The sequence below is a fragment of the Hemitrygon akajei genome, chromosome 10 (genome assembly GCF_048418815.1).
Source record: "Hemitrygon akajei chromosome 10, sHemAka1.3, whole genome shotgun sequence".
NCBI classification, from domain to species: domain Eukaryota; kingdom Metazoa; phylum Chordata; class Chondrichthyes; order Myliobatiformes; family Dasyatidae; genus Hemitrygon; species Hemitrygon akajei.
In genome coordinates this window covers 97623086-97646729 of record NC_133133.1, presented here as the reverse complement: position 1 = coordinate 97646729, position 23644 = coordinate 97623086, and the positions used below count along the sequence as shown (strand labels likewise).

The 23644-nt window shown below is 46.2% G+C and overlaps 1 protein-coding gene across 2 annotated transcripts in view; it reads left to right on the top strand.

Moving 5' to 3' along the window:
* LOC140734552 (probable G-protein coupled receptor 174) overlaps positions 1 to 23644 on the top strand; it is a 245617-nt gene that overhangs the window by 144435 nt on the left and 77538 nt on the right. For both annotated transcript variants that reach the window (XM_073058677.1, XM_073058678.1), the window contains exons 2-3: positions 14819 to 14929; positions 16297 to 16427. The gene's annotated coding sequence lies outside the window, so the exon portion shown is untranslated. The remainder of the gene's footprint in view (positions 1 to 14818; positions 14930 to 16296; positions 16428 to 23644) is intronic.

The following is a 23644-nucleotide window of genomic DNA, read 5'->3' as shown; positions in this document are numbered from 1 at the left end:
TTTGTCAGCCTAAGTTTGTCGCCATCTGAGAGAAACTATCCCACTCACAAGTTGGAGTTCCTGGTGCTGAAGTGGGCGGTGGTGGACAAGTTGAGTGACTACCTATACGGGGCCAAGTTTGAGGTGAGAACAGATAACAATCCTCTCACTTATATCCTGACTTCAGCGAAACTGGATGCCACAGGCCATCGGTGGTTGGCAGCTTTGTCGGTATATGATTTCAGCCTGAAGTACCGGCCGGGAAGCAGGAATGTCGATACGGATGCTTTGTCACATCGGGAGCATGGGGAACCGGAGACAGACAAAGAGTGGGAGAGCATTCCTGCCCCTGGAGTGAAAACCATGTGTCAGTTTGCTATCACCTTGAAGGCTGAGGGAAAGGGGAGGCTAGAGCGAGTAGTGGACCCATTGGGGGCTTCTGATGACACCCTGCCCCAGGTTTACTGTGAGCTGACTGCACTGAAGACTAAACAGTTGCCGGAACTAAGTCCGGGGGAAGTGGCAGCTGCTCAGCGAAATGACCCGGGCATTGGCACTGTGTGGAGTGCGGTGGAGAAGGGGGATGTGATGTGGGCAGAGAAGACGAAACACGCTTCAGTGCCTCTGTTATTGAAGGAATGGCCTCGGTTAAAGTTAAAGAACCAAGTCTTGTACTGGGTCACGTCACCCCCGGACCACCCCCAGCGTTGGCAGCTGGTCATGCCTGAGAAGTACCGGAAGACTGTGCTCCAGGCACTGCATGATGATTCCGGACACTCGGGGGTGGAAAAGGCCTATGGATTACTCAAGGACCGGTTCTACTGGCCCCGGATGAGGGGGGAGGTTGAAGAATACTGTAAGAAGTGCAGTGGTTGCAGCAGGAGGAAGACCCTGACTGTGCAGGCGGCCCCTTTGTCTCACTTGCAGAGTGCGGGACCCCTGGACCTGGTGTGTATGGAATTCCTGTCTATTGAGCCAGATACCAGCAACACCGCGAATGCCTTAGTCATCACGGATCACTACACGCGATATGCTCAGGCGTTTCTCACTAAGGATCAGAAAGAGACTACAGTGGCGAAGGTGTTATGGGAGAAGTACTTTGTTCATTATGGCCTTCCCAGGTGGACCCATAGTGATCAGGGATGGGACTTCGAGAGCCAGCTTATCCATGAATTACTGGGTATGCTTGGGGTTGAGAAATCCAGGACCACCCCCTATCACCCGCAGGGTGATCCTCAGCTCGAGAGATTTAACCGGACACTGTTGGATATGCTGAGGACGCTGGAGATTGGTCAGAAAAGTAAGTAGAGTCGACACATTGGGCATTGGGCATTGGGCACTTTAGGAGATCTAGGCCTCATATGGAGCCAGTGATCATTAATGGAGAATGTGTGGAGCAGGTTAAGACCTACAAGTATCTGGGAGTACAGTTAGACGAGAAGCTAGACTGGACTGCCAACACAGATGCCTTGTGCAGGAAGGCACAGAGTCAACTGTACTTCCTTAGAAGGTTGGCGTCATTCAATGTCTGTAGTGAGATGCTGAAGATGTTCTATAGGTCAGTTGTGGAGAGCGCCCTCTTCTTTGTGGTGGCGTGTTGGGGAGGAAGCATTAAGAAGAGGGACGCCTCATGTCTTAATAAGCTGGTAAGGAAGGCGGGCTCTGTCGTGGGCAAAGTACTGGAGAGTTTAACATCGGTAGCTGAGCGAAGGGCGCTGAGTAGGCTACGGTCAATTATGGAAAACTCTGAACATCCTCTACATAGCACCATCCAGAGACAGAGAAGCAGTTTCAGCGACAGGTTACTATCGATGCAATGCTCCTCAGACAGGATGAAGAGGTCAATACTCCCCAATGCCATTAGGCTTTACAATTCAACCGCCAGGACTTAAGAACTTTTTAAAAGCTATTATTAATGCTTTTTGAGATAATGATTTAGATGCATATCATATTTTTTACTGTTAAGTATTGTATGTAATTAGTTTTGCTACAACAAGTGTATGGGACATTGGAAAAAATGTTGAATTTCCCCATGGGGATGAATAAAGTATCTATCTATCTATCTATCTATTTGGTTCACTGTTACAATTGTACTCACAATGACGCTACAGGGTACTCGCCTTATTATCTGATGTTCAGGCGGGAAGCGAGGTTGCCCATTGACTTGTGTTTTGGGACTGAGGCAGGTGAATTACTTTCGAAGCACTATCTGAAGTATGTGTCCGATATGAGGTGAGAGTTGAAAAGGGTGTATGAGTTGGCTGAGGTGGCGGCCACCACGCAGAATCAGAGGAATAAGAGGAGGTATGATCAGAAAGTGAAGTTCGCCCAACTATTGTCGGGAAACTGGATCCTTATACGGAATTTAGGACTACCTGGTAAGCACAAGTTGGCGGATCACTGGTCGGCCACCCCCTATGTGGTAGACTGCCAGATGCTGAATCTACCTGTTTACCAGGTGAAACCCAAGGATGGGAAGTGGCCTGTCAAGGTACTCCATCGGAACCACCTGTTGCCCCGGGTCAAGAAGTGCAGCTGGATAAAGAGTCTGAGTGGGAGGTTACGCCTAGCATGAGGACTCTGTGAGGGCGCGGGGCGAGGGAAGAGCCCGCTGCGGAAGAGACGGGGCCGGTTCTCACCCCGGAAAGGGATACTGCTTCGGAAGACGATGATGCAGATGTGTGGCCCCTGTTTCCGTTCGCTAATTCCCCAGTACCGGAAGAAGAGGCTCCTGGCCCTTCCCCCACTGAGTTAGGTGAGCGGAGGGAGTGTGTTGAGGGGCAGACTGAGGAGGGGCAGACTGAGGATAGGCAGACTGAGATGCAGCCGGCATCGGGGGGAGAGAGGGTGGAACCCGAACACAAGACAGAGGGTTCTCAGGTGAAGAGGGATCCCAGTGAGGGAGAGGGTGAGGGTCTGACAGGTAGACCTGCGGTGTCCCCCATGGTGTCAGAGGCGGAAGGGTCGGCAGAGGAGGTACGGAGGTCTCAGAGAAGTAGGCATCCCCTGGAGTGATTGACATATGTAGCGCTGGGAGAACCGAGTGTGATCTCTACCGCCCTGGGAAGTTATGTCACTGCTTTCTGCACCTGGGTTGGGTTTTGTGTTTTGCAAGAAGCATTGGGGAACTCTGTTAATGTCATGAGGGCATGACTTTTGTTGGTGGGGGGAGAATGTAAAGAATTTCTTATGTTACTGCGTATGTTAATCAAAATGGCTTCTTTGTTAAGTAAAAGTAGGAATACTTCTTTGTTATGGTAACTGGTGAGAGAGTGCTTTCTCTCGCAGATTGTTTTGGTTATAATTACTGATAATGAGAATTGTATTCATTTGTTAACCAATTGGAATAGATGTTATTCTTTCTTGTGGGTCTGTAAGCCGTTGTTGCGCGAGCTTTTGGGGAGTTGGAGAGGTGATCACGAGGAAGGCGGACGGTGCTGGATGCGCTCTGGTTGACCACCAAGGTCGGTCCCAGGCGCGGGTCATGGAGGTCGGAGAAGATCGAATAGTGGACCGAAGACTTTGATGGTTGAGTTCCAATGATTGTACACTATTTGACTGAACCCTGACATGTTCTGGCACCTTTTCTTTCCTTTCTTTTCTTTCATATATATTGTATCACTTTTTATCACTTAGTAAGATTTATAAAGTGTATTCTGTAAACGTACATGGTGTGCGCTTGATATTGTGTGTGCGAGTTTGTATTAGTGTGCATTTCACAGCATCCACGTATACAGGAGACGCGGTTTGGCGGGTGGATGAATTCTCCTCTAGACATACAGCAGCCGATCGCGTGATCGTTACACTTGAAAAGGAAAAAAATAGAGTTATCAAAGATAGAAATAGAGCTGTTTCCAAAGATGCAAACAAAGTAGTTGCCATTAGGTGCCATCGTCCTCCTAAGCTTCATCCTAATACTCCACTGTGACTCTGATAAATCTGACTTTAGCTTCTCCTTCTCAAATTGCAGGGTGAATCCAAACATATTATGATCGCTTTCCCCTCAGGCTACTTTTACCTTAAACTCTCTAATCAATTCTGGTTCATTGCACAAAACCCAATCCTGAATACCTGATCCCCTAGTGGACTCAGCCACAAGCTGCTCTGAAAAGCCATCTCATAGACATTCTAGAAATTCTCCCTCTTGGAATCCAGCACCAACCAGATTTTCCCAACTTATCTGCTTATTGAATCCCTCATGACATTGCTCTTTTACCATGCATTTTCTATCTCCCATTGTAATTTGTAGGCTACATCCTCACTGTTTGGGGGTCTCTATGAAACTCCCATCGGGGTCTTTTAACCCTTGCAGTTTCCTAGTTCTATCCACAATGATTCACCACCTTCCAACCTGATGTCACCTCTTTCTAATGATTTAATTTCATTTTTTACCAACTGAGCAATGCTGCCCCCTCTGCCTTTCTGCCTGTCCTTTCGATACAATGTGTATCCTCGGTCATTAAGTTCCCAGCTATAATATTTTTTTCAGTCATGATTCAGTGATGCCTACAACATCATACTTGCCAATCTGCAACTGTGCTACAAGTTCATCGACCTTATTCCGTATACTGTGCACATTCAGTTGCAACACCTTCAGTCATGTTTTTATCCTTTTCAATTTTGTCACCTTTTACATTGCAACTCATGCTGTTGACTGTAATTATGCCCCATCAACAGCATCTCCTTGCCCTAGGAGTCTCATTACACATTGCCTCTGTAAACCAACACCCTCATTTTCAGCTCTATCATTCCTGTTCCCAACCCACTGTCAAATTTGTTTAAACCTACCTGAACTCCTGACAACCTTCCTGCAAGGATATTTGACTCCCTCTGGTTCAGGTGTAACCCATCCCTTTTGTACAGGTCATACCTTCCTGAGAAGAGGTCCCAATGATTCATAAATCTGAACCCCTGCTTCCTGCACCAGTTCCTCAGCCACACATTCACCTGCCAAATCATCCAATTCTCACCCTCACTGGCACATGACACAGGCAGCAATCTTGGGATTACAATCCTGGAGGTCCTGTTTCTCAGCTTTCTACCTAGCTCCCTAAAATCTCTCTTCAGGACCTCTCACCTTGTCTACCTTTGCTGTTCATTCCAGTATGTATCAAGACTTCTGGCTGCTCACTCTTCCCCTTAAGAATGCATGGACACGATCTGAGACATCCCTGATCCTGGCACCAGGGAGGCAACATACCATTCAGTTGTCTCCATCTCATCCACAAAATCTCATCTCTGTTCCTCTGACTAGGGAATCTCCTATCAACACCACAGTCCTTTTCACCTCTCTGCTCTTCTGAGCCACAGCACCAGATTCAGTGCCAGAGACCCAGTCCCCATGGCTCCCCCCAGTAGGTCGTCCCCCTCAATAGTATCTGAAGTTGTATAATTATTATTGCGTGGAATGGCCATAGGTGTACTCTGCACTGGTTGTGCATTTCCCCTCCTTCTGCTGACGGTCACCCAGTTACCTGTGTCCTGCAACCTCGGGGTAACCACTTTCTTATAACTCCTGTCTGTCACCTCCTCATTCTCCTGTATGAGTTGAAGATCATCGAGCTGCAGCTCCAGTTCCTTAACACGTTCTCTCAGGAGCTGCAACTTGGTGCATATGATGCAGATGTGTTTATCTGGGAGACTAGACATCTCCCAGACTTCCCCACATCCCACACGCAGTACAGACCACTGCCCCCAGAGACGTTCTCAGTAATCTACCATGTCCAAACATGAGGAATAAACAAATAGGGACAGAGAGAGAGTGACTTACAGAGAAAGAGAGAGGACAGTGTATCTCACCCAAACCTGATGAGCCAAAGCCACTGTAAACAAGTAAATGGCCGAGCAAAGAATGGCCACTCCATTTGCACTTGAATTGTTCACCTGCAGAAACTGCAGCAAAACTCTGCCTTTGAAATCTGATTAAAAGGTAACTCTTTACACAGCTCTGACGTTGATTGTCAACTCATTAGCCTATCTCTGAGCTTGTTAAATGTTTCTATTGTATCTGCTCCACCACCAGCCCTGGTAATGTATTCCAGGTACCTACCACTCTCGGTGTGAAAAAAAACACACTTGCCCTGTACACCTCCTTTGAACTTTGTGTGAAAACGTGTGACTTGAAGGATAAACTGCAGGGGTGACATTTCCGTGTCTCTGCTATTCTTCTCCTTGGTGCTGGAGGTTACAAATTTGGGAGGTACCTCAGGGTAGCATTGGTGAGGAACTGCAGTGTAATTTGTGAGTAAGTACACATTTGCTGTTGCTTTCTGTCAATGATGGAGGGAATGGATGGTGGTTGATGGGCTATCAATCAATCAATCACTCAGCAATAGCAGAGTATTTGGCCACACTCCACACTTGTGCCTTGTATATGACAAAAGCGATCTGGGTTGGCAGGACGTGAGTGATTTGATTCAAGATAGGCAGCCTCTGCTTGTAGCTTTGTGATGATAATGCCCTTAAATGTCAAGAGTGGGTGTTTAAATTCTCTCTTAAGGGACATAATCATTGCATGACAGTCTTGAGTTGTTAATTCTCAGGCCATGCCTAAATGATGTGTAGATCTTGCTGTGTGCAGATCTGAACTTGCTCGTCTTGCTGAGTAGTTGCAAGTGGTATTGAGCATTGTGCAGTCATCAGTGAACATGCCCAATGTTGACTAATAACGGAAGAAGCTGATTAGTGAATTAGCTTTATGTGTTGAATTGTGAGGTCAGTAATTGATGTCAAGTGCAAATTGACATAGAAATGGTATGTTACTTTGTCTACCAAAGTGAGAGAATAGACTGAGGAGACATAATTACAGAAAAAATGGTAGGAAAGGGATTGGAGGATATCAATGTAATTTGTTGGGAGGTGGAAAAGCTGATTTTAAAGGCATATAGGACCTGTAGAGTTATACATAAAGGCACTAAGCTAAGGGTAAGGAAATTATAATCAGGCCTTTTAAGACACTGGTTCAACTAAAACTATTCTACTTGTGAGTTCTGCACTTTCAAAACAAATGCAAAGGCTTTAGACATGGTATAGAAGGGATTTCCCAAATTGATCTCAGGGATGGGCGGCTTTAAATTGACTGGAGATGCAGATGATGCTCTCCTTGGAGTAGTGAGGATAAAGAGGCATCTGATTCCTCATTTAAAATGATACATACAGTACACAATAGTTAGAACAGGTAGAGAGAGATTGGCAGAGTAGTGAAGAGTCAAACAGGAAATGCTGGATATTCTCGCCATATGTGGCATCAGCAATGGAGAGATAACAATGCCTCATTCTACAAAGTAGTATATCAGCTGGACACCTATGATGACCAACTGGCTAGAGAGTTTACTGAGATCTTTAGCCTCTCTCCTCAGCAGACGAAGTACAGGCTTCAATTATACCGGTGCCCAAGACAAATGTGTTAGCTTGCCTTAAAGACTATTGTCCAAAAGCACTTACAGCCACCGTGATGAAGTGTTTGGAGAGGTTGATGGTGAGACATATCAACTCCTGAGATGTGATTTTGGATCCACTCCAATTTACCTACCAGAACAACAGGTCCACAGCAGATGCCATCTCACTGGCTCTTTACTCAACCCTGGAACATCTGGACAGCAAAGATGCATATATCAGGATGCTCTTTAAGCTTCAAGACCTTGGCCTCAACACCCCATTGTTCATTTGGATCCTCGATCTCCTCACTTTCAGACCCCTGTCAGTTCGGATTGGCAACAACATCTCCTCCACAATTTCCACCAGCACAGGTACACCATAGGACTGTATACTCAGCCCCCTGCTCTACTCACTTTACATTTATGACTGTGTGGCTAAGTATAGCTCCAATGTCATATTCAAGTTCTCTGTCAACACCACTGTCTTAGGCTGAATCAAAGCTGGTGACGAATCAGCATATAGGAGCGAGATTGAAAATCTGGCTGAGTGGTGCCAAAACTACAACCTCTCACTCAGTGTCAGCAAGACGAAGGAGCTGATTATTGGCTTCAGGAGTAAAAAAACCAGAGGTCCATGAGCCAGTCCTGATCGGAAGTTCTGAGGTGGAGAGGGTCAGTAACTTCAAATTCCTTGGTGTGATTATTTTGGAGGACCTGCCATGGACTCAGTGCAATTACGAAGAAAGCATAGCAGCATCTCTACTTCCTTTGGAGTGCGAAGATTTGGCATGACATCTAAAACTTTGACAAATTTCTATAAATGTGTGGTGGAGAGTATATTGACTGGCTGCATCACAGCCTGGTTTGGAAACACCAATGACCTTGAATGGAAAATCCTACAAGAAGTATGGATACACCTCTGTCCATCTCAGGTAAAGCCTCCCACCATTGAGCACATCTACGTGAAACATTGTCTGAGGAAAGCAGCATCCATCATCAGTGACCCCCACCACCAGAATATGCTCTCTTCTCACTGCTGCCATCAGGAAGAGTGTACAGGAGCCTCAGGACTCTCACCACTGGGTTCAGGAACCCCACTACCATCAGGTTCTTAAACCAAAGGGAATAACTTCACTCAACTTCACTTCATCACTGAAATGTTCCCAGAATCTATGGACCTATTTTTAAGGACCATAGATTCATCTCATGTTCTCAATATTTGTTGATTGTTTATTTATTTATTTCTTTGTTTGTTTATTTGTATTTGCAGTTTGATGATTTTTACACACTGTTTGTCCGCCCTATTGAGTACTGATTCTATTATGGCTATAGGATTTATTGAGAATTCCTGAAAGATAAAGAACCCCAGAGTTGTATACACGAGGAAATCTGCAGATGCTGGAAATTCAAGCAACACACACAAAGTGATGGTGGAACGCAGCAGGCCAAGCAGCATCTATAGGGAGAAGCGCTGTCGATGTTTCGGGCCGAAACCCTTCGTCAGGACTAACTGAAAGGAAAGATAGTAAGAGATTTGAAAGTAGGGGGGGGAGGGGAAAATGCAAAATGATAGGAGAAGACAGGGTGGGGTGAAGCTGAGAGCCAGAACTGTGATTGGCAAAAGGGATACAGAGCTAGAGAAGGGAAAGGATCATGGGACGGAAGGCCTAGGGAGAAAGAAAGAGGGAGGGGAGCACCAGAGGGAGATGGAGAACAGGCAGAGTGATGGGCAGAGAAAGAAAGAAAAAAAAGGGGAAGGGAAAAAAAACTAAATATATCAGGGATGGGGTAAGAAGGGGAGGAGGGGCATTAACAGAAGTTAGAGAAGTCAATGTTTATGCCTTCAGGTTGGAGGCTACCCAGCCGGTATATAAGGTGTTGTTCTTCCAACCTGAGTGTGGCTTCATCTTGACAGTAGAGGAGGGCATGGATAGACATATCAGAATGGGAATGGGAATTAAAATGTGTAACCACTGGGAGATCCTGCTTTCTCTGGTGGATAGAGCATAGATGTTCAGCGAAACGGTCTCCCAGTCTGTGCTGGGTCTCACCAGTATATAAAAGGCCACACCGGGATCACCGGACGCAGTATACCACACCAGACGACTCACAGGTGAAGTGTCACCTCACCTGGAAGGACTGCCCTGAATGGTGGTGAGGGAGGAAGTGTAAGGGCAGGTGTAGCACTTGTTCCGCTTGCAAGGATAAGTGCCAGGAGAGAGATCGGTGGGAAGGGATGGGGGGGATGAATGGACAAGGGAGTCGCATAGGGAGTGATCCCTGCAGAAAGCGGAAAGGGGAGGGAGAAAGATGTGCTTGGTAGTCCCGTTGGAGGTGGCGGAAGTTACGGAGAATTATACGTTGGATCCGGAGGCTGGTGGGGTGGTAGGTGAGGACAAAGGGGACTCTATCCCGAGTGGGCTGGTGGGCGGATGGGGTAAGGGCAGATGTGTGGGAAATGAGAGAGATGCGTTTGAGAGCAGAGTTGATGGTGGAAGAAAGGAAGCCCCTTTGTTTAAAAAAGGAAGACATCTCCTTCGTCCTGGAATGAAAAGCCTCATCCTGAGAGCAGATGCGGCGGAGACGGAGGAATTGTGAGAAGGGGATAGCATTTTTGCAAGATACAGGGTGGGAAGAGGAATAGGCCAGGTAGCTATGAGAGTCTGTAGGCTTATAGTAGATATCAGTAGATAAGCCATCTCCAGAGATGGAGAAAGAAAGATCAAGAAAGGGGAGGGAGGTGTCAGAAATAGACCAGGTAAATTTGAGGGCAGGGTGAAAGTTGGAGGCAAAGTTAATGAAGTCAACGAGCTCAGCATGCGTGCAGGAGGTAGCGCCAATGCAGTCGTCAATGTAGCGAAGGAAAAGAGGGGGACGGATACCCGTATATGCTTGGAACATGGACTGTTCCACAAAGCCAACAAAAAGGCAGGCATAGCTGGGACCCATGCAGGTGCCCATGGCTACACCCTTGGTTTGGAGGAAGTGGAAGGAGCCAAAGGAGAAATTATTGAGAGTAAGAACTAATTTTGCTAGACGGAGGAGGTTGGTGGTAGAGAGGAATTGGTTAGGTCTGGAATCCAAAAAGAAGCAGAGAGCTTTGAGACCTTCCTGGTGGGGGATGGAGGTATATAGGGACTAGATGTCCATGGTGAAAATAAGGCGGTGGGGTCCAGGGAACGTAAAATCATTGAAAAAATTCAAAGCGTGAGAAGTGTCACGAACATAGGTGGGAAGGGATTGAACAAGGGGGGATAAAAGTGTCAAGGTATGCAGAAATGAGTTCGGTGGGGCAGGAGCAAGCTGAGACAATGGGTCTACCTGGACAGGCAGGTTTGTGGATCTTGGGTAGGAGGTAGAAATGGGAAGTGCGGGGTGTGGGAATTATGAGGTTGGTGGCAGTGGATGGGAGATCCCCAGAGCTGATAAGGTTGGTGATGGTATAGGAGCCAGTGCTCCTTAGTGGAGTCATGATCAAGGGGTAAAAAAGAGGAGGTATCAGAGAGTTGTCACTGTGCCTCGGCCAGGTAGAGGTCAGTACACCAGACTTCAACAGCTCCCCCCCTTATCAGCGGGTTTTACAGTGAGGTTGGGATTGGTGCGGAGGGAGCGGAGAGCAGAGCGTTCGGAAGGAGTGAGGTTGGAATTGGAACAGGGTGTGGTGAAATCGAGACGGTTGATGTCCTGTCGGCAATTAGCAATAAAGAGATCCAGAGCAGGCAAGAGACCAGAGCGGGGTGTCCATGAAGAGGAGCAGGGTTATCGGTGGGAGTAGGAGAGTCCTTGCCAAAGAAGTAAGCTCGGAGACGGAGCCCGCACAAGAAGAGTTTGGCATCATGGCGTACGTGGAATTCACTGAGGTGTGGGCGAAGGGGGACAAAGGTGAGGCCCTTACTGAGGACAGAGCGCTCTGCCTCAGAGAGTTGAAGGTCGGAGAGAATGGTAAAGACCCGGCATGGATGAGGGATGGGATCAGAGGGGGGAGGGAGGATGATGGTGTCAGTGGAGAGGGGAGGGTTGGGGCAGGAGGAAGATGGAGCCTCTGAGGGCCTAGGAGCTGATGATCCCCTTTCCCTCAGATCCCATGGCCTCCTCTACTGTCAAGATGAAGCCACACTCAGGTTGGAGGAACAACACCTTATATACCGGCTGGGTAGCCTCCAACCTGATGGCATGAACATTGAACTTCTCTAACTTCCATTAATGCCCCTCCTCCCCTTCTTACCCCATCCCTGACATATTTAGTTGTTTGTTATTTTCTCTCTCTCTGCCCATCACTTTGCCTGTTCTCCATCTCCCTCAGGTGCTCCCCTCCCCCTTTCTTCCTCCCTAGGCCTCCCGTCACATGATCCTTTTCCTTCTCTAGCTCTGTATCCCTTTTGCCAATCACCGTTCTGGCTCTCAGCTTCACCCCACCCTGTCTTCTCCTATCATTTCGCATTTCCCCCTCCCCCTCCTACTTACAAATCTCTTACTATCTTTCCTTTCAGTTAGTCCTGACGAAGGGTCTCGGCCCGAAATGTCGACAGCGCTTCTCCCTATAGATGCTGCCTGGCCTGCTGCATTCCACCAGCATTTTGTGTGTGTTCCCAGGGTTGTATGTGGTGACATGTGTGTACTTTGATAATAAATTTACTTTGAACTTTGAGATGAAGAACTTCAAAGTAAAATTTATTTTCGAAGTACACACATGTCACCACATACAACCCTGGGGTTCTTTTTATGCAGGCATACTTAGCAAATGTATAGAACAGTAACTATAAACAGGATCTATAAACTGAAAACAAACCGTGCAAATGCAGATATAAAATAGCAATAAATAACAAGCATGAAATAACACTATGAAAGTCCTTCATTGAGTGTAGCTATCCCCCTTCATTCAGGAACCTGATGGTTGAGGCTTAGTAACTGTTCTTGAACCCGGTGTGAGTCCTGAGGCTGTTGTACATTGTACCTGATAGCAGTAGCGAGAAAAGAGCATGGCCTGGACGGTGAGGATCTTTGATGATGGATGCTGCTTTTCTATGGCAATGTTTCATGTAGATGTGTTCAGTGGTTGTGAGGGTTTTACCCACAATGCACTAGGCTGAATCAATTACCTTTTGTGGGATTTTTTGTTCAAAGGCATTGGTGTTCCCATACCAGGCCATAACGCAGCCAGTCTGCACACTTTCCACCACACATCTATAGAAGATTGCCAAGGTTCTTGATGACATGCCAAGTCTCCCCAGACTCCTGAGGAAGTAGAACTGCTGTCATGCTTTCTTCACAATAATATTTATATTATGGATCCAGGACAGGATTTTTGAGATAGTGACACCAGGAAGTTTAAAGTTACTGACTCTCTCCACCTCTGATCCTCCGATGATTACCGGCTCATGGACCTGTGGCTTCCCTCTCCTGAAGTCTACAGTCAGTCCCTTGGTCTTATTGACACTGAGTGAGAGATTGGTGTTATTACACCACTCAGCCAAGTTTTCAATCTCTCTCCTGTATGCTGATTCATCACCCCCTTTGATACAGCCCACAACTGTGGTGTCTTCAGCAAACTTGTAAATGGTGTTGGAGCTGTACTTAGTCACACAGTCATAGGTGCAAAGCGAGTAGAGCAGGTGGCAGAGTACACGTCCCTGTGGTGCTCCTGTGGAGATCATGGAGATTGTAGAGGAGATGTTTTTGCCAATCTGAACTAACTGGGGTCTGCAAGTGAGGAAATCCAGGATCTAATTGCACAATGGGGTGTTGAGGCCCAGGTCTTGGAATTTACTGATTAGCTTTGAGGGGATGATGGTGTTAAATTGTGAGCTGTAATCAATAAAGAGCATCCTAATGTATGTATGCATATTTCTGTCCAGATGTTCCAGGATTGTGTGAAGAGCCAACAAGATAACATCTGTGCTTCTGTAGCCAAATTGGAATGGATGTATGTAAGTCAGGACAGGAGCTGATATGCTTCAACACCAGCCTCTCAAAACACTTAATCACTGGGGATGTAAGTGCCACTGGGCAATAATCATTTAGCCAGGTTACCACGCTCTTCTTGGGCACCAGTACAATTGAAACCTGCTTGAAGTAGGCGAGTACCACTCACTGCCAGAGTGAAAGATTCAAGTACATTCAGCCAGGGACTCATTCCACCGAGATGCAACACTGAGTGTCATAGGAAGTCATTCCTGCCTGTGGCCATCAAATTTTACAACTCCTCCCTCGGAGTGTCAGACACCCTGGGCAAATAGGCTGGTCCTGGACTTATTTCCACTTGGCATAATTTACTTATTGTTATTTAATTATTTATGGTTTTATATTACTATATTTCTACACTATTCTTGGTTGGTGCGACTGTAACGAAACCCAATTTCCCTCAGGATCAATAAAGTATGTCTGTCTGTCTATATCTGTGAATATATCAGCCAGTTGCTTGGCGCAGGTCTTCAATACATCAGACCAGATGCTTTCCTTGGATTTACTGTCTTGAAGGCAGTCCACAAATCATCTTCAGATAAAGAGACTTTGGTTTGCAGACTACATACCCTCAGTGGCCACATTATTAATACAAATATCTAATCAGCCAATCTTGTGGCAGCAATTCAAAGCACAAAAACATGTAGACATGGTCAAGGGGTTCAATTGCTGTTCAGACAAAACATCCAAAAAATGTGATCTAAGTAACTTTGATCACGGGATGATTGTTGGTGCCAGGTGGAGTGGTTTGAGTATCTCAGAAACTGCTGATCTCCTGGAATTTTCAGCCAGAACAGTCTCCAGGGTTTACAGAGAATGGTGTGAGAAACAGGAAACATCCAGTGAGTGGCAGTTCTGTGGGTGAAAATGAGAGAGGTTAGGGGACGGTGGACAGACTGGTTCAAGCTGACAGGAAGGCAACAGTACTGTAACTCAAAACAACCACATGTTACCACAGTGATGTGCAAAAGAGCATCTCTGAATGTGTTGAACCTTGAAGTGGATGAACTACAGCAGCAGAAGACCATGAACAGGAGGTATGTAGTAAAGTGGCCTCTGAGTGTATGTCCCAACGTTGGTCCTCCAGAAGGAGCATACTGATATAGGGAGTGGCCATGGCAGACAACAATGATTCATTTAAAGAAAGGCAAAATGGACAATGAGTGAAAGAGAAGGTGATAATAGGGGGTAATAAGATTGTTGGAACCAACAGCTGCAGGAGCTTCTCTATGGACTAATATCATCAACCAAGGTGAGCTCACTGGTCACTCATGTACCTCTTAAACAAGCCATTATTTGTATCTGGGCACAACAGTTGTAAGATCACACAGTTAACAAATTTGTATAAAATCAAAGCCTTGGAAAAACAGTCAAAATGAAACAGCACTGATAATTAGGTGACAGGAACATGGCAAAACAATATAGAGTTGTTGATGTTACCATCTAACGTAGAGGTATATATTTTAAATAATAAGTTATTGTTTTTTTCTGGTGTTCTTTAGATAACCACACTCAGCAGAAGTTATATTGTGAAACCAAGCTTGAAATTCTTTGATGAGAACAAAGTGAGACAACAATCTATATCAGAGCCAACAAATGCTAATCAATACTAAGTAAGTTGTGCCAATAAATGAAATTTCTTATGTATCTTATGTGTCCATGATTTCCCAATACTTGTGAAGTTTTAAAATGGCAACACAGATAGACGGGGTGGTAAAACTAGTGCACTGCAAACTTACCTTCATTTGTTGGAGCATTGAGTAGAAAAGTCAGAAAATCGTGTTGCAACCATATTAAATAATGATAAGACAAAGTTTACAATATTCTGTGCAGTTCTGGTAACTACAGTACAGGAGAGCATGGCAGCCTTGGAGAAGGGACAGAAGTTTCACTGAGATGATGCTGGATTAGATAGTATTAGTAAAAGGAATAAATAGTTGGATGAGTTTGAGCTGTTTTCTCTAGAGAATTGGAGACTAAGGAGCTAACTGATACAAGTATATAAATTTATGAGAATCATAGGCAGGGTAAAAAGTCAGAATCTTTTTTGGAAATATCAAATATCAGAAAGCATGGAGTTAAGGTGGTGGTGGTGGTGGTAAGTTTAAAGATTTATAAGGTAAGTTATTTTTACGCAGCTACAGATGTGCCTGAAATGTGCTACCAAGGAAGATGGTGGAAGCAGATATTACAGGGAATGTGCAAAAGGCAATCAGAAAGGCACATGAACAGGTAGGGAATTGAGAGATATAGACCATGAGCAGGCAATTTAAACTGGCATCATGATCAACATAGATATCGTAAGCTGAAGGCTTGTTCCTGTCATGTTTTACAATCCACGAATTATGGATTAAAGATCTGGGTAATGATTTTCATTGCTTATTTTTCTTAAACATGATTAGAAACAGTGATTTTGTTCACCATTGTTATCATAAAGTGAGCTATCTGCAATTTATTTTATTATTTGCTTTGTCATTCTTTAAGGAATTCCCCCTAAAACTAGCCATTGTTAAAGAAAATTGAAGAATAAACAAGAATGCAACTTATACAACTTGTTTTGTAAAGAATAATTCAAGAACTCAGGTGAAGATCAGTGCAGGACAAAAGTCAACATAAACCTTGGTCAGAGTATGTCTCATTAAACAGGATGCAAATTTAGCTGTTGGTAACAATTTTAATTTTACAAAATTAATCTCTAAATACCTTGTGCTATTTGTGACAATCACAATCTTTACAAATAGTTCTGACAAATCCACTTCAAATACTACATTTACTTCAAATGTACTTAAGTAGATGCTGATAGTTTGCGGACTGGAAAATGCCAGATAGAAAGAGAAGGAAAAGTTGTCAACTGATATTTCTGAAAAGTTAGTTGATGGGCCAGCTTTCAAAATCACTACCTTGTGGCTCTCAGCAAGTTTTGTGAATGTGTGGACAGATGTGGGAAACAGGCTGCAATCTGACTGATACTTCTTTGTAGATCTCAGCACAAGAGTTCGCTGCTTCCTATGTAACTTCCAAACTCACTGAACAACTGTGCATCAGTAAACAGGAGGCACAACTTTTTTTTACCACTGAGGTGGAATGGAAGGGAATTTCCATAAGCTTTGGGTAAGTGTTTATTCATATAAAATTAATTTCTGATATGTTTTTGCAATAAAATAATTTGCTAATCTTTCTGAGACTTAAAATCTTTAAATATTAAGTTAGTAAACATTTAAGGAATGTTTCTAGAATTTCTCAGGAATATTCTGAAACAGGTTTTCAGTCACAAACAAGAGAAAATCTGCAGATACTGAAAATCCAAGCAACATACACAAAATTCTGTAGGAACTCAACAGGTTAGGCAGCATTTATGGAGAAGAGTACAGTCAACATTTTGGTCTGAGACCCTTCAGCAGGACTGGAGAAAAAAAAAGACGAGGAGTAGAGTTAAAAGGTGAGGGGAGGGAAGGTAGAAACGTAAGGTGATAGGTGAAACTGGGAGGGGGAGGAGTGAAGTAAACAGCTGGAAAGTTGATTTGTGAAAGAGATGCAGGGCTGGAGAAGGGGAAGTCTGATAGGAGAGGGCAGAAGCCCATGAAAGAAAGAAAAGGGGGAGGAGCACTGGGGTGGGAGTGGGTCAATGTGTTTGGTTTCATGGTGTTTGAAAGAATAGGCTAAGAAGCTTGAGTTAGCTGGCAGAACAAGTTTCATATATCCTTCGTGGCTTCTATTGTTGTTTCCAGCTCTCCCTTGGAAAGATTGCCAGAAGCAAATTAAATTTCTTTTTGGAAGCCAGTAGTGATCTGAGAGTGCTCACTGCTAAATCAGCCCCAATGTGTCAGGCTGTGACCCTATTTTTCTAACCTTTCAAAGTTCTGATGAACCCATTAAAACCTTTATCCTTCAATATGGAATTCAAAAGTTTCAAGGTTTAGAAACCAACGTATTCTACAATGAGGTACAGCACCGGAACAGGCCATTCAGGCCACAATGTTGTGCTAACCCAATTAAATTAGTAATCAAATGGCTGCCTCTTCTGCCTACACAATGTCCATAGCCTTCCCTTTTCCACATATTCATGTCTATCTAAACATCTCTTAAAAAATACTCAACATATTCACCTCTACCACCACCCAGGCAGCATATTACAGACACCCACCGCTCAGTGTAAAAAAAAACTTGCCCAACACATCATCTTTGAAATTACCCCTTCTCACCTTGAATACATGCTTTCTGGTATTAGACATTTAAACCATTGGAAAAAAACTTCTATCAAGTAAGTCAGACGCAACTTACCACCTACAAAGCAATGCTGACTCTCCCTAAGATTTCTCTCCAGTAACTTCCCCACCACTGACATGAGACTCACTGGTCTTACCAGGGAGAATTCCAGGATTCTCCTCATTCCCTTCTTGAACAATGGAACCACATTAGCTACTCATCCAGTCTTCCAGGATTTCACCCCTGGCTAGAGAGGACACAAAGATATTGATCAATCTCCTTACTTGCCTCTCTCAATAACTTGAGATGTATCCCATCAGGTCTTGGGGACCTCTCCAGCTGAATGCTCTTTAACACTACCTCCTCCTTTACCTTGAATTGCCCCTGCATATCAATATGCTCAGCACTGGTCTCCCTACTCTCCCTGTCCTTCTCCTTGGTAAATACTGATGAAAAGTTATTATGAAGAATTCACCCATGTTTTCCTTATCCAAACAAATATTCCCCCCTTTATCCTGTAGTGCTCCTACCCTCATACTAGTCATCCTTATACTCTTGATGTATGTATAGAATGCCTTGGGATTCTCTTTATTCCTACTCTCCAAGGACTTTAATGGCCTCTTCTGGTTTTCCTAATTCCCTTCTTTTCTGGATTTTTTATAAAGGGCTTATTTGATTGTAGCTTCCTAAGCATTACATACAATTATTTTTCATGCTAAGTTCATCAGCTCTGTCAGCCTCCAAGGTTCTCTTGCGTTGCCATACTTGTCCTTCCTCTCACTCACTATACTTGACCTGTACTCTGTGCAATTGGTCTTAAAAAACCCTCCACGTGGACTACGCACAATCAATGAGCAGGAGCACGAGAAGAAGAGGCAATTTCACTCAGGTTCGTGGCTGAAAATTAAAAAAGGCAGCACTTCGAGGCAGGTTGGGAGTTGGACAGCACGGAATCAGTGAATGGGATTCACTGGAATGGTGAATAAAAAAAGGAAGAGCAGTCATTGTGTGAGTGGGCCAGTGCGGAGTAGTTTTGGCCATCAGGCTTGGGCAAAGTAAGTATCTGGTAAGTTTCTTCTATTTCTTTTTTCCTCATTCATACTTTGTTAAGACACAGTTACTGCGGTGAGAATTGCCCCAGGACACAGTTCATGCAGTGAGAATGGTCCCAGGGCACAGTTAGAGAAGTGAGAATGGCCCCAGGACACAGTTAGTGAACTGCGAATGGCCCCAGGACACAGTTAGTGAACTGGGAATGGCCGCAGGACACAGTTAGAGCACTGAGAATGGCCCCAGGACACAGTTAGAGCAGTGAGAATGGCCCCAGGACACAGTTAGTGAACTGGGAATGGGCCCAGGACACAGTTAGTCAACTGGGAATGACCCCAGGACACAGTTTGTACAGTGAGAATGGCTCCAGGACACAGTTAGTGAACTGGGAATGGCCACAGGACACAGTTAGTGAACGGGGAATGGCCCCAGGACTCAGTTAGAACACTGCGAATGGCCCCAGGACACAGTTAGTGAACTGAGAATGGCCCCAGGACACAGTTAGTGCACTGAGAAGGGCCCCAGAACACATTTAGTACAGTGATAATGGCTCGAGGACACAGTTAGTACAGTGAGAATGGCCCCAGGACACAGTCAGTACAGTGAGAATGGCCCCAGGACACAGTTAGTACAGTGAGAATGGCCCCAGGACACAGTTAGAACACTGAGAATGGCCCCAGGACACAGTTAGAACACTGACAATGGCCCCAGGACACAGTTAGTACAGTGATAATGGCTCCAGGACACAGTTAGTACAATGAGAATGGCCCCAGGACACAGTTAGTGAACTGGGAATGGCCCCAGGAAACAGTTAGTGAACTGGGAATGGCCCCAGTACACAGTTAGTGAACTGAGAATGGCCCCAGGACACAGTTAGTGAACTGGGAATGGCCCCAGGACACAGTTAGTGAACTGGGAATGGCCCCAGGACACAGTTAGTGAACTGGGAATGGCACCAGGACACAGTTAGTACAGTGAGAATGGCTCCAGGACACAGTTAGTACAGTGAGAATGGCCCCAGAACACAGTTAGTACAGTGAGAATGGCCCCAGGACACAGTTAGTACAGTGAGAATGGCCCCAGGACACAGTTAGAACACTGAGAATGGCCCCAAAACACAGTTAGTACAGTGAGAATGGCCCCAGAACACATAACACTGAGAATAGCCCCAGGACACAGTTAGTCCACTGAGAATGGCCCCAGAACACAGTTAGTGAACTGGGAATGGCCGCAGGACAAAGCTAGAACACTAAGAATGGACGCAGGGCACAGTTAGAACATGAGAATGGCCCCAGGACACAGTTAGTGAACTGGGAATGGCCCCAGGACACAGCTAGAACACTGAGAATGGCCACAGGACACAGTTAGAACACTGAGAATGGCCCCAGGACACAGTTAGAACACTGAGAATGGCCCCAGGACACAGCTGGAACACTGAGAATGCCCCCAGAACACAGTTATTACAGTTAGAATGGCTCCAGGACACAGTTAGTGCAGTGAGAATGGGCCCTGGACACAGTTAGTGAACTGGGAATGGCCCCAGGACACAGTTAGAACAGTGAGAATGGGCCCCAGGACACAGTTAGTACAGTGAGAATGGTCCCAGGACACAGTTAGTGAACTGTGAATGGCCCCAGGACACATTTGGAACACTGAGAATGGCCCCAGGACACAGTTAGTACAGTGCGAATGGCCCCAGGGCACAGTTAGTACAGTGAGAATGGCTCCAGGACACAGTTAGTACAGTGAGAATGGCCCCAGGACACAGTTAGTACAGTGAGAATGGCCCCAGGACACAGTTTGAACACTGCGAATGGCCCCAGGACACAGTTAGTACAGTGAGAATGGCTCCAGGACACAGTTAGTACAGTGAGAAGGGCCCCAGGACACAGTTAGTACAGTGATAATGGCTCCAGGACACAGTTAGTACAGTGAGAATGGCCCCAGGACACAGTTAGTGAACTGGGAATGGCCCCAGAACACAGTTAGTACAGTGAGAATGGCTCCAGGACACAGTTAGTACAGTGAAAATGGGCCCTGGACACAGTTAGAACACTGAGAAGGGCCCCAGGACAAAGCTAGAACACTGTGAATGGCCCCAGGACACAGTTAGAACATGAGAATGGCCCCAGGACACAGTTAGTGAACTGGTAATGGCCCCAGGACTCAGCTAGAACACTGAGAATGGCACCAGGACACAGCTAGAACACTGAGAATGGCCCCAGGACACAGTTGGAACACTGAGAATGGCCCCAGGACACAGTTAGAACACTGAGAATGGCCCCAGGACACAGTTAGTGAACTGAGAATGGCCCCAGAACACAGTTAGTGAACTGGGAATGGCCCCAGAACACAGTTAGTACAGTGAGAATGGCTCCAGGACACAGTTAGAACACTGAGAATGGCCCCAGGACACAGTTAGAACACTGAGAATGGCCCAAGGACACATTTAGAACAGTGAGAATGGGCCCCAGGACACAGTTGGTACAGTGAGAATGGTCCCAGGACACAGTTAGTGAACTGAGAATGGCCCCAGGACACAGTCAAAACACTGAGAATGGCCCCAGGTCACAGTTAGTGAAGTGAGAATGGCCCCAGGACACAGTAAGAGCAGTGAGAATGGCCGCAGGACACAGTTAGAGCACTGAGAATGGCCCCAGGACACAGTTAGAGCAGTGAGAATGGCCCCAGGACACAGTTAGTGAACTGGGAATGGGCCCAGGACACAGTTAGTCAACTGGGAATGACCCCAGGACACAGTTTGTACAGTGGGAATGGCTCCAGGACACAGTTAGTGAACGGGGAATGGCCCCAGGACTCAGTTAGAACACTGCGAATGGCCCCAGGACACAGTTAGTGAACTGAGAATGGCCCCAGGACACAGTTAGTGCACTGAGAAGGGCCCCAGAACACATTTGATAATGGCTCGAGGACACAGTTAGTACAGTGAAAATGGCCCCAGGACACAGTTAGTGAACAGGGAATGGCCCCAGAACACAGTTAGTACAGTGAGAATGGCTCCAGGACACAGTCAGTACAGTGAGAATGGCCCCAGGACACAGTTAGTACAGTGAGAATGGCCCCAGGACACAGTTAGAACACTGAGAATGGCCCCAGGACACAGTTAGAACACTGACAATGGCCCCAGGACACAGTTAGTACAGTGATAATGGCCCCAGGACACAGTTAGTGAACTGGGAATGGCCCCAGGACACAGTTAGTGAACTGGGAATGGCCCCAGTACACAGTTAGTGAACTGAGAATGGCCCCAGGACACAGTTAGTGAACTGGGAATGGGCCCAGGACACAGTTAGTGAACTGGGAATGGCCCCAGGACACAGTTAGTGAACTGGGAATGGCACCAGGACACAGTTAGTACAGTGAGAATGGCTCCAGGACACAGTTAGTACAGTGAGAATGGCCCCAGAACACAGTTAGTACAGTGAGAATGGCCCCAGGACACAGTTAGTACAGTGAGAATGGCCCCAGGACACAGTTAGAACACTGAGAATGGCCCCAAAACACAGTTAGTACAGTGAGAATGGCCCCAGAACACATAACACTGAGAATAGCCCCAGGACACAGTTAGTCCACTGAGAATGGCCCCAGAACACAGTTAGTGAACTGGGAATGGCCGCAGGACAAAGCTAGAACACTAAGAATGGACGCAGGGCACAGTTAGAACATGAGAATGGCCCCAGGACACAGTTAGTGAACTGGGAATGGCCCCAGGACACAACTAGAACACTGAGAATGGCCACAGGACACAGTTAGAACACTGAGAATGGCCCCAGGACACAGTTGGAACACTGAGAATGGCCCCAGGACACAGTTAGAACACTGAGAATGGCCCCAGGACACAGCTGGAACACTGAGAATGCCCCCAGAACACAGTTATTACAGTTAGAATGGCTCCAGGACACAGTTAGTGCATGAGAATGGGCCCTGGACACAGTTAGTGAACTGGGAATGGCCCCAGGACACAGTTAGAACAGTGAGAATGGACCCCAGGACACAGTTAGTACAGTGAGAATGGTCCCAGGACACAGTTAGTGAACTGTGAATGGCCCCAGGACACATTTGGAACACTGAGAATGGCCCCAGGACACAGTTAGTACAGTGCGAATGGCCCCAGGACACAGTTAGTACAGTGAGAATGGCTCCAGGACACAGTTAGTACAGTGAGAATGGCCCCAGGACACAGTTAGTACAGTGAGAATGGCCCCAGGACACAGTTTGAACACTGCGAATGGCCCCAGGACACAGTTAGTACAGTGAGAATGGCTCCAGGACACAGTTAGTACAGTGAGAAGGGCCCCAGGACACAGTTAGTACAGTGATAATGGCTCCAGGACACAGTTAGTACAGTGAGAATGGCCCCAGGACACAGTTAGTGAACTGGGAATGGCCCCAGAACACAGTTAGTACAGTGAGAATGGCTCCAGGACACAGTTAGTACAGTGAAAATGGGCCCTGGACACAGTTAGAACACTGAGAAGGGCCCCAGGACAAAGCTAGAACACTGTGAATGGCCCCAGGACACAGTTAGAACATGAGAATGGCCCCAGGACACAGTTAGTGAACTGGTAATGGCCCCAGGACTCAGCTAGAACACTGAGAATGGCACCAGGACACAGCTAGAACACTGAGAATGGCCCCAGGACACAGTTGGAACACTGAGAATGGCCCCAGGACACAGTTAGAACACTGAGAATGGCCCCAGGACACAGTTAGTGAACTGAGAATGGCCCCAGAACACAGTTAGTGAACTGGGAATGGCCCCAGAACACAGTTAGTACAGTGAGAATGGCTCCAGGACACAGTTAGAACACTGAGAATGGCCCCAGGACACAGTTAGAACACTGAGAATGGCCCAAGGACACATTTAGAACAGTGAGAATGGGCCCCAGGACACAGTTGGTACAGTGAGAATGGTCCCAGGACACAGTTAGTGAACTGAGAATGGCCCCAGGACACAGTCAGAACACTGAGAATGGCCCCAGGTCACAGTTAGTGAAGTGAGAATGGCCCCAGGACACAGTAAGAGCAGTGAGAATGGCCCCAGTACACAG